The sequence below is a fragment of the Myotis lucifugus genome, unplaced genomic scaffold (assembly GCF_000147115.1).
Source record: "Myotis lucifugus unplaced genomic scaffold, Myoluc2.0 scaffold_9, whole genome shotgun sequence".
NCBI classification, from domain to species: Eukaryota; Metazoa; Chordata; class Mammalia; order Chiroptera; family Vespertilionidae; genus Myotis; species Myotis lucifugus.
Genome location: NW_005871057.1, coordinates 16226558 through 16241236, shown reverse-complemented (window position 1 = coordinate 16241236; position 14679 = coordinate 16226558). Strand labels below are relative to the sequence as shown.

Here is a 14679-nt window from a genome sequence, read left to right as displayed (position 1 = left end):
CGTCCCTGAGAAGGCAAAGGTGCCCTTGGTGTACAGGAAAGGAGATGGGACCTTCCCTGGGGAGGCCAGGCAGAGAAAGACAAAAGCTCTGCTTTTGGTCTCCAGTTGAGCTGTGTGATGCCAGGCAAGTTGCAGAACCCTTGGGCCTCAGGTTCCTCGTCTCTAAAACGGAAGTCAAAGAAGAGCAGGTGAAGGGCACGTGAAGGTCAGTTGAGGTAATGCATGGTTTGCACTCCAAGAGGCGTTAAAAGGCCACATTAAACACTAAGATGATTATCTAATGCTTCAGTCCTTCCCTTCCTCAAAGGGCCTGGCTCCCTTAGAAAGGAGAAAACAGCTGAATATTCACGAAAGTTCCAAGGCTCTTAAAGTAAAATGAACAAATGTTTTAGAAAGCTTTTCTTTTTATTTATTTTTTTCTTCTGAATTCAAACAAGATGGCTATCTGAGGTGAATGAACACATCTTCCTTGAAAGAGGTTTTGTATTTTTTCTTTTATCAATATGTGAGAAGTGGCATCCTTCCATTAAAACACAGAAAGTAAGGAAATGGGAGGGTCCTTCTATTTTCTTCATGAAATTAGTATCTCGTTCTTTATAATTTGTAAAACAACAAAAACAAAAAACAAAAAAAAACCTGACAAATGCCATAGCCTTGTAGAAAGACACTGTCGCTTTAAATGAGCTTTGCTGTTATATAATTCTCTGGCTCAGTTCACCCTGGCGGCTTTCAAGGAACTGTAAAGAAATCTTTAAAGGCTAATATTTCTCCTGCTCACACTGGCAGAAAGACATAAAGGAAATGAGTAACCTGGGCGCCCTTGAAGGTACAAAACGAAGAGCCTAGTCCTTGACAAGGTCACACGTGCCTCCCTCCTCCCAGTCTCGGGTCCTTGTCAAGATCCCAGCAGCCATGGCCCTTCCTTTGCAGCTGTGTTCCTTGGAAGATCTGAGGCCATGTTTGCTTTGGGAAACAGAACACTGATTAATCAAAGACAACAAAAACAGCTTCATTTCCCATAATGGGCTCATCGAAGGGCTTTTCTAGGAAAAGGCCTGATCAGGCTGTTCCTTCCATTTCCCTAAAGGCTAACCGTGGTAGGGAGGGGGCTGGGGGTGCGTGAGGAGGTATCCATTGAAGTGTATTCCCTAATTGTCCCTTGCCTGAAAAAGGCTTCCTTATGCTGACTCTCTCAAAGCCCTGAGCATCCGCTCACACAGGCCCGAGGGCCTCACTTGCTGATCAGACAGGCTTCCGGGAACGGCACCTGGGGAATGAGTCTCCAAAGTAACAGAGAAGGTCGGAAAGGGAGCCAGGCTGCACTGCTGTAAAGCCCACTCTCACACGCTGACCTCGTTTGAAGTGGTTTCCTGCTACTAGGTAGAGACAAGGCAGAGCTGGGACTAGGGTGAGAGGGTGAGGCATCACCTCGGGTGAGAAACTTACAGGCACAAATGCACCCAGCAGTCACGTGGCGTGGCCTCAGGACTTTGGAGGGTCTCAGTGAAGTAGAATAAGCCAAGCAGCCGGGGCGCAGAGTCAGGGAAGAAGTGTGGCTCCTGGCTAAGTGGCCTTCAGCATGTCCCAGCCTCTCGGAGTTCTGATTCTTGTTTGTAAAGTGGACTTAACATTGGCCCCAACTACCTCACAGGGGTTGCTAGGACCAAATAAGATATTGTTCAGAAAGCATTTGATAAACCCTAGCCTGTGGCATCCTCAAAATGTGTCACAGGAAGTATAATAATAATGCTGGTCATTGTAGTCCATGGTAGTGTTGGAGAGGAAAAGAGAGAGGCAGGAGAGAAAAAGGGTGGAGGGATGGGCCAAACTGTGTGGTGGGTAGGGCAAGGAGGCCCATTTTCCATTTTCTCAGAGCTTCAGTCTTCTCAGTCTTAAAATGGGAATAATAATGAATGACCACGAAGTAATGTGCACACAGTGCACAGAATAGTCTGGTGCAAGCTGATTTGGGCCCTTTCCACCACACACACACACACACACACACACACACTCACTGATACTCATACACACTCACACTCATACATACACTCACACACATACATTCATACACAACACTCACATACATGCACACACACCCTCATACACACACACACACACACACACACACACACACACACATCTCCTTGCATTCCCACACCCTCACTTCGGGCTTCTCCCATGAAGAGAAAAGAAAGAGAAAGGAGAGAAACAGGAAAGGCAAGAAGAACATAAGCCAAGATAGGATGAAACAAGAGAACAGGATTTGGGGGAAGGGGGCAGAGGAAAGGAAGGAGGAAGAGAAGGAAGTGGGGACACTCAGGCTCCGTCTTAGGCTAAGAGCAAGTCAGTTCTAGTTTGCTGGGAAGCATCATGGAAAGAATCAAACTCAACAACTTATTTAAAATCTATCTGTGATGACACACAAACCTGATTCATTTGTTTTACCTGCTGTAGAATATTCTGGAACACGCCTCCACTTCTATAGCCATTCTCCCAAGAGTGGGCATTTAAGTTGTTTTAAGGGGGCTTCAATGGTATCAGTAATGTTTTATTTCTGAAGTTGGGTGGGAGGTATGGAAAGTTCGATCTATGGGTCAGTTTTTCCTAGGTGATGTCTGAAATGGTCAAGCTCATCTAGAACTCCTGGTTTAGCCAAACTTCCAGGCCTTGCCCCTCGGTTCAGAGGCAGCCGGGATTTCTGGGAGTGGATGAGGCAATCCACACGAAGGGTCTGAGCAAGTGGACAGCCACCTGCCCACAGGGGGACGGTGCCCCTGGTGGCAATGCCTGCCCTGGGAGAGCAGGAGTCCAGCCACACTGAGACTCGGCGCGCAGGCTGGTGGCGACTTAGGCTCACCCACTACCTGAGATCTGGCCCTGACCTGGAAGCCCAGGGTTGGGCCCCACAGGCATTTCAGACCCTGTGCTGGGATTTTTGGGAAGCCTCAGATATTAGATGCTTCAGGGAACATAGTTTTCTCCTTGACTAGCTGAGCTCCTCAGAGTCAAATCCGTCGCTTTCATAATTGGACAAGGGGGAAAGCTGTTTGTAAGCTTGGGAGCTGCAGGTCTTAGTGGACCCCCTGGAGGTCAGCCCGTGCATTTTCTTACTAAAGAACAGGGGAGGGAAGACGTGTCAAGGATCCAAAAGAGCCCTGGCTGGGTAACTCGGTTGGTTGGAGCATCATGTTTAATCAATGTCAAGGCTTTATTGTCTCAATCTACCCCTTGAGGAGCTCTTGAATGTGTCTACTTATCTCCAGCTCTAAGGGTGTAACCCTGGACTAGGTCACCCCCATCTCTGGTCTGAATGACAACTGCCTCCTATTGGTTACCCTTCTTCCACTCTTGTCCCCCATCCCATGCCTCATGCTCCAAGTCACTAAACAAACTCTTCTGAAATACATACACACAGAATGATGGTCTTTCTAAAACACAAGTATGATCATCTTTCCCTCATGCTTAAACCCCTGCAATGGTTTCTCATTTGTCTTAGGATAAAGTCTAACTCTCACATGGCATTCAAGGCTAGCTCCTGCCCATCTCTCTAGCCATCTGTACTCTCAACATTCCAAACAAACTGCATCTCTTTCAGTTCTCAAACACAGTCCTTTCTCTCACCTCTACTCCTTTGCTCGCCTTCCTCCACCTGCTGATAATATACCCTCTGTGATGGTTCATCAATGTGTCAACTTGACTGGACTAAGGGATGCCCAGATAGCTGGTAAAGCATTACTTCTGGGTGTGTCAGTGGGAGTGTTTCTGGAAGAGATCATTTTTTAATCAGGAGATGAGTAAAGAAGACTGTCCTCACCAATGCAGGTGGACATCATCCAATCAGCTGAGGGCTTGAATAGAACAGAAAAGTGAAGGCAGGGCAAATTTGCTGTCTGCCTGAGCTGTGGCAGCCATCTTTGAACCAGACTCACACCATTGGCTCCCTAGTTCTCAGGCCTTTGGAGTCCGTCTAGATTACACTCCGCTTTCCTGGTTCTCCAGCCTGCAGATGATAGAGCTCAGGACTTCTCAGCCTCCATGACATATAGCCAGTGCCTATAATAAATCTCCTTATATCTCTCTCTCCATGTTTCCTATTGGTTCTGTTTCTCTGTAGAACTCTACTTAATACAATCCCATGAACTCCTGCTCATCCCTGGGGCCTCAACTTAGATAGCACTTTATCCAGGAAACATTCTCTGACCTTCCAGGTTGAGTTAGATGGGCCTCTATTGCTTTGCCACGGGCACCATGTTCTGTCTTTATTGTAGGTCCTACCATAACACACCTGTTAGAATTCCATGTTGACTTAATTGCTTTTCCTAACAGGCTGCCACTTTGTGAAAGCTAGCACGTATTCTGTTTACATTCGTATCCCCTGGACCTAGGTCATAGCCAGGCAAATAGGATGTGCTCAAGAAATTTTATTTCTTCTGATTACAGTGACCAGACTACCAAATGTATGAGTTGACTTTTAGCAGAAACACTGAGAATGACTACCAGGAAAGAGTGTGTTTGCTAAGGAAAATATTTCAGTCAGATACACAAGTCAGACTGTGCTTTAACAATACCAAGAACTGCCTATTAACCCCTTGGCAGTCTGTTTCCTAGAAGTGCACATATTTTGAAGTTTGTTTTTATAAGTTGTGAAACAAAATCTCTTTCTATGTATTTGAGAACCTTCTGAGTTTCACTTAATTTCTTTTTGCCAGACTGACATGGCAATCCCTTGGTGTCGGTCTCTATTTTGTGTGACTTTTCCCTTCTGCCCACTCATTAAAAGTCCTGCTGTTAGACTCTCCCCCAATGACAATGTCTGAAAAATGCTCTCATTAAAAGCCTTCCATGGCTGCTGTTGAGAGGCCGTAGTGTGAGGCTTTTATTTTTGTGTTTAATCAATGTTTTGATCTCCCTTTTGCCCAGAGTTTCCAAACTCTGGACAATTGGTTACACTATTTTAATTATGTATTTCCCAACACATTTTCTCTCACTTTCAAACATAAGTAAATGATAGATCAAAATGCATTGGCCCCTCCCTGGTGTGAGAATGCAGGACATGAAAGGACCTGGATTCAAGCCTTAACTACCATTTATAAGCTTATGACCTTGATAAGTTACTGAGCCTCTCTGAACTTCAGCTTTCTCCTCTGCAGAGTAAGAGCAACACAACCTCATAACTTACTCTCTGCCTTGAGCGTGGAAGGCTCTGTATAAATGTTAATATCCTTCCCAAATGCGTCTGTTATTAATTATACTCCTGACCATACAATGGCCCCTATGGAATCTCTGCGGATTGAAATGGTTTTCTATGATAATAAACCTGCTCTGTTAGCAGGCGCAATTGCCAGCCAGTTTGGATGTCCACACTCACCCCAGGAGCTAAAGCTTTTAAGATTCACATTAAGTGATAGGATTGTTTGCTTTCTCCCCTCCACAGCAGTGCTCACATGCTCTGTTCATTCCTGTAGTCATGGGGAAGAGAAAGCCTCATCCCACATAGGAAACCCAGTCACTGACCTGTCTCAATACTTAAACTCTGGCTCCGGAATCCAGGACACCATTAGTAACAACAAAATCATGCGAAGAGGGTGGGGGGTGCAATGACAACGGTGAAGAGTCAAAAACTCTGAAGGCAGAAAAACACAAGAAGCAAAGTGTAAAGCCCTGGCCAGTTGGCTCAGTTGGTCAGAGCATCGTCCCATCCCGTGCACCAAAAGGGTGTGGTTCGATCCCTGGGAGGGGGCGGGGGGGGAGGGAGTGGCAACCAATAGATGTTTCTCTCTCATCTCTCAATCTCTCTCTCTCTCTCTCTCTCTCTCTCTCTCTCTAATGAATAAAAACATTCCTCTGGTGAGGATTAAAAAGAACGAGGTGTATGGCCATCCTAGTTTGGCAGTTGGACATCTAATAGATTTGATTTCCAAATACTGATTCCTTACCTTTGCCCAGCACCTGGACCTTACAGAGATCTTTCACAGCTAACATCTCCTTTCTTCCTTGCCACTATCCTGAGAAGTTAGCAAATATTATTACACTCATTTTTCAGAAGGAGAAACTGAAGAGAGTATGCCTAGATTGCACAAGCCTATCCAAGATGCAGCTGGGACTAACCTCAGGCTTCTAGTTCTGAGACCAGTGTTTTTTCTACCACATCCTCTTGCCTCTCATACAGCTGGGGAAGACAAAGATCCAATCAATTCCACAGAGAAAAAGCATCAAACTTGGGAGAAGAAGAAGAAGAAGAAGAAGAAGAAGAAGAAGAAGAAGAAGAAGAAGAAGAAGAAGAAGAAGAAGAAGAAGAAGAAGAAGAAAAAGAAGAAGAAGCTGCCTAGGCCCCATGTCTAATGATAACTCCTGGGATACTGTCTACTTAACTCTGAAAAGAACAGGTAGCAATACATGATTCCAAGTTTCCCCTCATGTTAATTTCTTTATCACTAAATGTGTATCTTTTGTTATTTTTACATATATACCTGTGACATAGAAGAAATGCTTTAAAAAAAATTGGAGTTAATCACAAGTTCAGCAGCAACTATGGTATCTTTGACTCAATGGAACCACTATGGCTGAATTTAAAACTTGGGATTTTTGATTCATAGCTTCTTGAAAATAGTCCTCACTCAATTTCAGTCAACTTTTCCATATTTCACTTTTCTAAAAAACAGAGATGACAATATTTCTGTACAAGGAAAGAGGAATCTTCAACTCCTTCCCCTCTGTCATCTTGTCGCCTCCCATCCCTCCCTGCCCTATCCCAAGGGAAGAAGAGCTGCTAACCTGATTGGTGAGAGTCTGGGGCCAAGATACTAGTAGACCCTGTAATGAGTGGGCAGAGTTGCTGTCCCCAGGGATGGTTCTCTGTCTTATTTACTATGTGTAGGATAGGCAAGTGGGCTCAGCCCTTATTCTCCACCTCCTATATGCAGATGCTTCGGGAGATATGTTAAATTACTAGTCATCTTATTTTCTCTGTCATTTTGTCATTGTTCCTTCATGCACCCTTCTCGAGGGTACTAAGATCCAGAGATTTTAATGAAGGAAGGAGTAAAGGAATAAGAGGTCCTGTTTAGGCCTCAAAGCCTAAGTCTTATGCTTCCATTCTTTTTAATCATAAGGATATTAGGTGGTGGCTCATTTACTAGAAGGCAGCAGTTTATTTGACTCATGCCTTCCACCTGTCTCTTTCTACAGAACTGTGGGAATCAGTCCCCAACGAGCCCCACTCCTGGTATGCATACCTCTTTATAATCCCCCCCTCACTGTGCCAGGATTGAACAGTGTGACCAATAGAATATGGCACAAGTGATGCTAGGTAACTTCTGTCTCAGCTGTTCTCTCTCGAATCATTTGCTCTGGGGAAAGCCAGCTGCCATATCTTTAGAAGCCCTCTGGAGAGGCTTCTGTGACTCCTTCCTAGAACTAATCCTTTCTCTTCTCTTTCTTCTTTATTAAAGCTAAATAGTGTTCACATTAATATTCATATTTTATTGTCCAAAGCATGGGGTTTGAAGTTTCAGTAGAAGCCAAATGTAGCAATCGATGCTTGATTTCACAGACATTTAAGATCACTGTGTGTGAAAATTAAAGACAAGTGTAATAAATCTCTTGATCTTAAATAGGGGTTTCTATTCTGTCTCCATATTTGTCCTTAGAATTTTAGTTCTATTGTGTACCATAGAGTGAATCCCTTCTTCATAATGGAGAACTTAATTTTTTTCTCCTCTTTGTCTATATGCGTAATTAAATTATATCTAGTTTATCAAATAACACTTATTTAAGATGAATATTTTGTACCAAAGATGTATTAATTCCAAGTCTTACTGTTGACACGTTGGGTCTGTTTTTACTCAATTACACAGTCCCCTGTGGTTGGCAGGCGTTAATTCCAAAGACTGAGTGTACCTCTGAGAAGCAAGACAAAGGAGAGGAGGACAGTCTGACATTTTGTTTGTTTCCTAAATCTGGATTCTCAGAAATGAGCTCACATGGAGCCAAAGGGCCCAGGATATCTGCTCTGATCTTCCCGCGTATTCCTCCTCCTTCCCTTGAAGGCAAAGCAGTCTTCAGAAGTTAACCAGTTGATTTACTTGTAGGTGCTGGAAAGTTCAACACCTTTCACTCGGAAAGAGGCAACATTTATTTTAAAGATGATTAAGAAGAGAAATGGGAGAGTTACCAACCAAAAGGAATAGTACGAATAGACATTATGTTAATGATGTATCTTAAAAAGTTCTGAAAATAGTCCAACCTCTATATACAAATTTAGGTGAGTGTGTGCATACATGTATGAGTGTGTTCATATATGCACATGTTAAATTATACATATATGCAAACATTACATATGCACATATTTTTTAAAGCATCCACTTCTTTGATTTAGGGTCCAGTGTTCTCATCTCTTCCTGGGATATCGTCCCAAGGAGCCATTTTATCAGAGCTCACAGTTCTATTTATCCAGTTTCTGAGGATCAGTCTCAGGGGCGATTTTATGTAATACATGTTGGCTACAATATAGGGCTTCTCTACTTAAACCAAACATCCAAATTGTGATCCAGTGAGACAAACAGTGCCTTCTCTCCTGCACGTGCATGTCTGCGTATGTGGGGTGGAATATGACTTTGGTAGTGAGACAGCCAATTCTTTTGAAAATCTTTATCCCCTCCTCCTTCCCAGAGGATTCTGGCATTTAGATGTGCCACAAACAAAAAGAAGAGGAAACTTTTTTTCTTGGAATCCGTAAAAGACCGATTTCCTTATTATTATATTTATTTGAGTGCTACAAAACGCATCTCTAAAAAGCTCTGACATATCTATTAGCCACAGTCTTTTTTGTGTTAAAAGAGACCAGCCACAGAAATATTGTTACTTCCCTAAAAAGTCCTGTCTGAATCTTTTTTCACTTCCTCCTTCCAAGGATGACTTGGGCTTTGTGAAATAATCACCAGAAGACAAGATCTTTTTTGCTTTGGGGAAGGCAGGCCAGTGGAGGTGTGATAACTTTGTCCCCTTGATGTGGCCACAGAGGTATCAGAGGTTGACCATGCAACCACAGGTTAAAAAAATGATAATCATCATCTAAAGAAGAGTACATGAATACTGTCTTTACTTTCTTAGAATTAGGACTTGGCTTCCTGGGACCCTCTCCTCTACTTCCAACTTCAAAAAAAGAAATTGCTAAATATTCATTTTGTTTTTGCCTGCTGAGGGTGTTGGTCCTCACTCAGGACAGAAACTGAGGGCCATTTCTGAGAAGCAGCCTATCACTCAGTTTGGTTGTAACAAAAACTAATGTACTTAAACCAGTGGGGGAGAGGGGACTGATCAACAAAGCCAACTAGAATTGATATTGGTTCTGAAAAGCAATTGAATGGTATAAAGAGATCTTTTGTTTCCAAAGGTGATCTGAAGACTCCACCTGACTGGTTGATCTCCAGAAAGCAGTGAATGAGGCAAATTTGTGTAGTGTCAGCAAAAGCTCCTTTTTTAGAAGCATAGCTGCAGGGTGTGTGGTAAGAATGTGTGGGGGACAAGAGAGGACCCAATGTTCTTCTGTTCCCTTGCTCCAAAAGTGGCACTTTTCAACCATATTTTAAAGTCACATTGTTAAGGTGGTCATTGAGGATGTTAGAAGAAGTGGAATGAAAATGCAAGATGCACAGTTTCTCACTCCTAGGCTTGCTTCAAATGCCAGAGTTCTAACAAGAACTCTGTAATTTCTTCCCCAGTCTCCAAAGAGACTCCAGTTCCAGCGCCAGAGCAAGTGTAAGAATAATTGCACTCAAAGCCTTCCTTTGGGGCTCCTATTTTGCTCCTAGATTATAGACTAAGGACATGGGAACTCCACTAGCCATCCATCTTCTTCCACCTGAAGAAAAATAAGTTAGTTCAAATGGTGGACTGAGCCAACACAGCTATGTTGTAATGTAGCCCGAGAATCACAGAAGGACGCCTCAAGAAGTCGAATTAAAGAGTCACATTTATTGCAATCCGGGACTATGAGGGGTCATTCCCAAATCTCATAGTGATAAGATGGTGGCAAAGCCAGACTTATATAGGAAAAGATCACAAAGGTATTGATTACATCTCAAGGTTTGGAATGAGGAACCTGGTTTGCAAAAAAAGCAGTTTACAGAAGCAGAATTAAGCATGTTAATTACAGTTTTGGGTCTCCGGATCACTGAGTTGACAGAAACACATTATCTGGGACCATTGAGTTGCCAGGAATTCATTATCTAGAGCCATGGAGGCAATTTAGAGTAATTGCACTGTCCTGGTCTTGGGACCACTGAGTCAACTGGAACGCATTATCTGTGGGCCCTAAGACAATTTAGGATAATTGTGCTGTCCTGTTTCCCAGGTACAGATGAATGTGCTTTCTAAAACCAGTAAGATAACAATCAATGGGATAGTCATTCAATCGAATGGGATGATTTATACAATTCAGAAAATCAAAATAACTTTTCTATTGTTAAGCCAAACAACAGGGTTAAAGTTAAACTACAGTTTCTACCTGAGATGATTGCTACCATACTTCAGCTACTCCCTCACAAATCCCAGGGAAATGGGATACATAAAATAAGACTAAGTCCTAGGCATTACCTAGAAAATGCTGGTTGAGTAGAAAATGAAGAATTAGCTTCTAGACACATGGAATTGCTTCCCCACTCAGAAGTTTGTACAGGACATATGCAATTGGAAGAACAAGAAAGAAATTAAAAGATTATCAGTTGGTGTAATTTAAACTTAAATCAAGAATGACAGGCATTGATTTCATGAACAAAAATGATATCCAGAAAAAAAATATTTCACACAAAAAGGCTTAAAAATAGAAAGGTTACCATAAAGTTTATTTGTATATAATATAAAAACTCAAAACCATAGTTGACTTGAACAAAAGAGGTTTTTATTCACATAAAATAAGCCTAATAAGTAGTTCAGGGCTAGTATACCAGGAACAATGTCATCAGAACCCTAAACCCCTAAACTTCTGTCCTGTCATCTTTAAGCCATCTGACAGTCCAACAGGGCTGCTGGAATTCCACCCATCATGTCCACATAGTAGAAAGGGCAAATGAGCATTCACAACTGAGGTAGCATCTTTTAAAGCAGCGGTTCTCAACCTGTGGGTCGCGACCCCTTTGGGGGTCGAACGACCCTTTCACAGGGGTCGCCTAAATACATCCTGCATATCAGATATTTACATCACGATTCATAACAGTAGCAAAATTACAGTTATGAAGTAGCAATGAAAATAATTTTATGGTTGGGGGTCACCACAACATGAGGAACTGTATTAAAGGGTCAGGGCATTAGGAAGGTTGAGAACCACTGTTTTAAAGCAAGTCCTTGGATCCCATTCAACACTTTCACTACTTCTCACTAGCCAGAACTTCGTCACATGCTCATACTTAGGGCAAGAGAGGCTAGACATTTAGTCTCATATACTATATGGCAATGTATGCTGAGCTGAAAATCAGAGCTGTTTCAAAGGAGGAAGGGAAGAGTGGATACTGGGAGGCCATTAGCAGTACTGCACAGAATAATAGCTTCCTTATTAGAAAGATTCAGTATTTTAAACACTCAAATTCCCTCAGGTAAATCTGCAAATTTAAAAAAAAACTTTTTTAAATTTGCAAATAAATTTTTCCCTTCTAATTTAAAAATTTGAGGTGAAACTTGATACAATAAAACACACAGATCTTAATTGTAACAGCTTAAAGAGTTTTGATAAATCCAGGACACCTGGGGCAGAGCTCCGCCCTACCAGCGGGGGCCTGGGTGGGGGAAGGATCTTGGTCCTTTCTGCCCTGCATCACAGCAAGAGAGTCTCTTCTACCTGGGGCTGGAGAGGGTTAAAAATGCCAGCAGTCTGCCCCTCTAAGGGTGAAACTGTAGAGGAGGTGTGGGTGGGGGGAGGGAGCCCTTTCATGTCACCCACACAGCCAGGGCACAGCTTCCTTATGTACGCAGAGCTGGGGAGGGTGGGGGTGGGAGTGGGGAGAGTAATAGAACAGTTGTGGCTTAAGTGCCACAGACTCTCACTGTTCTTACCTAGATTTAGTAGATTTTCTTGAATGAATATTTCTCCATTTGCTTTATGCCCTCAGGACAATTTCCAGAGACTTGGAATGATTTATTAAAACATACATTTTTCAGACACAAGAAGTGACTTCAGGAAATTGGTGAACCAACTAAAGAAGAGAACTTTGTAGCCAAGTATCTTCAATTCAATTGTCCAACAAAACCCACCAATATGATGGGTCACCCGGTTGATTATTTTATTGCTTCAAAAGCAGTGGATTGCCTTTTGGATTCAAAGTGGGCAAAGCAAGAAAGGAGAGGAAGCTTTATTTATAAGGGATTCTGTGGTTGACTACTGCAACAGACTTTTAAAGAAAAAAATTTTTTCACTGAGCACTAAAAATAATGAAAATGAAGTATGATAAAGACATAAAAAGGGGGAAAGGAAGAGCTGAAAGTGGAAAGGAAGAACATTAAAAGAGCAAGAAAGAAAATCTAAAGGATGAAAAAGCAAACAGGAAAAAGAAAAGAATAGAAAAAAAAGATGGTGAAAATGAAGAATCCAAAAAGGAGGAAATTCCAGAAACTCCCAAAAAGATAGAAACTAAGAAAAAATTCAAGCTTGAGCCACATGATGATCAAGTTTTTGTGGATGGAAATGAGGTACTTGAGAGGATCTATGACTCAGTTCACTTTAAAACCTTTGTCATGGGATTAGTTCTTAAGATTGCTTGCATAGCAGCCACCCTCTGACTGGCAGCAATGAGAGTAGGTGTGAGTGCAGGCTGTTTTCTGGCCAGCATCCTTCTTGCTGTTGCTCCTTGCATTCTATTTCTCGTCATTTGGCTCATAAGTGGAGGAAGGCACCTCTTTTGGTTCTTGCCAAATCTGACCGCCGATGTGTCCTTCAGGCCTCATCTTAAAGAAAGATGAGAAATCTGAAACCAAAAAACAGCAGAAGTCCAACAGTGAGGAAAAGTCACAGTGAGGAAAAGGAAGATGAGGAGGGAACAATAGGGCTAGGAATCATGGACTAGACCACTCAGGTGGAGAATGGCGTTCTGACACAGAGAGTGACAGGCGGGGAAAATGACTGATCCCACACAGTAGTGGAAATGGGAATGATTTTGAAATGATCACAATAGAGAAACCGGAACAACAAACAGGTGGGAATCATGAAGAGGAGGAAGAAGATGACAATGATGGAGAAACAACTAAATCTTCACATGAAAAATCATGATCTGCCCAATTTGGGGACTAAAAAGGCACAAGAGGTTGGATTTTCTATGTTGGCTGATCATCATGATGCACAGAGGATGTCTGTGGCATTCTTCACACCCAGTTACTGAAATGTATTTGACATCTGAGGACTATTCATTCCTCATTCCACAGAACATGATTATTGGTATAGTCAAAGGCCATTGATCAGTTTTATCTATTTGAAAATTTTACAGTACTAATGAGTAGGTCTCATTAGTTATCAAAGGTTCACTTTCCACAATGATATTTAGATTAATGGCATTTTTGATAGTCATATGGCTTTTTACTGTTAGATTAATCACAAATAACTAAAAGGGATAAAAATGAAACACCAACACTTCAGATTATGTGTAATTATGGAGCCATTTCATAGTTTTGTTGTGATGAAATGTTTAAACTCATGGTTTTTGATAGTTAAGCTTTTATCAATTATAAAATTATACCAGGAAATGTCTAAGATTCTGAGTTAACAGGGTTCAAAAGCATTTTGTGGAAACAAGCCAACTAGTAATACTGCAACAGCACTTTTAGTTTAGCTACAAATTCTCCTTTTGCAACTTGGGAATCCAAACTGGTTTGCACACCTGACTCGGAGAAAGGTGCCATCTCCGCCCGCAGAGCGAGCAGCGCTGCTGGAGGGCGGTGGCTCTGCTCCGTTTCCTTGTCCTAAAGTAAACTGTGTTGTGTGTGTAATTTACAGACAAACATTGTCTTTTAATTGTTCCTTGTTATTGAGACATTTTCTTAACAGTTACATTTGTAAAATTAAGGTCATTTAAGGGTATGTTTTTAGAGAAATGAAAGCTTCCGTAACCCACAGAACATCTGTGATCTTTCTACAGCAGCTTCAAGTTTCGTGCCAACATTCCATGTATTTGAATGAGTTTAAATGATCCTATTAATTAAGAATGGACTTGAAGTAGCTGTTTGTATGCCTTATTGCTCATTTTGATTTATCTTAAATCTCCTCATGCAGAAGTGGGGTACTGTATTACCCGACCAGGAGGCACTGCTATAAGAGATAATTTACTGTTCTAAAATATCAAATTAAAATAAAGAGCAATATATATATATGTATATGTATATATATATGTGTGTGTGTGTGTGTGTGTGTGTGTGTGTGTGTATATATATATATATATATATATATCCTATATAATAAAGAGCTAATATGCTAATTAGACCAAACAGCAGAATTACTGTCTTGACGACCTTCTGGATGAAGCCGGGGCTGCGAGGGCTGGGGCAATTGGGGCCAGCAGCTGCTGCTCGCACTCGCTGATGGTGCTGAGCAATCGGGGCTGGTGCCAGACACTGGGTGCAGGAGTGGGTTCAAAGGGCGGCTCCGTGCCATCAGCAGGTGTGAGCACCAGGCAGGACCGTGTTGCAAAGGAAGCAAAA

The 14679-nt window shown here is 42.1% G+C and overlaps 1 pseudogene; it reads left to right on the top strand.

Moving 5' to 3' along the window:
- Positions 1–12094: 12094 nt before the first annotated feature.
- LOC102417784 lies at positions 12095–13258 on the top strand (annotated as a pseudogene).
- The last annotated feature ends 1421 nt before the right edge of the window (positions 13259–14679 follow it).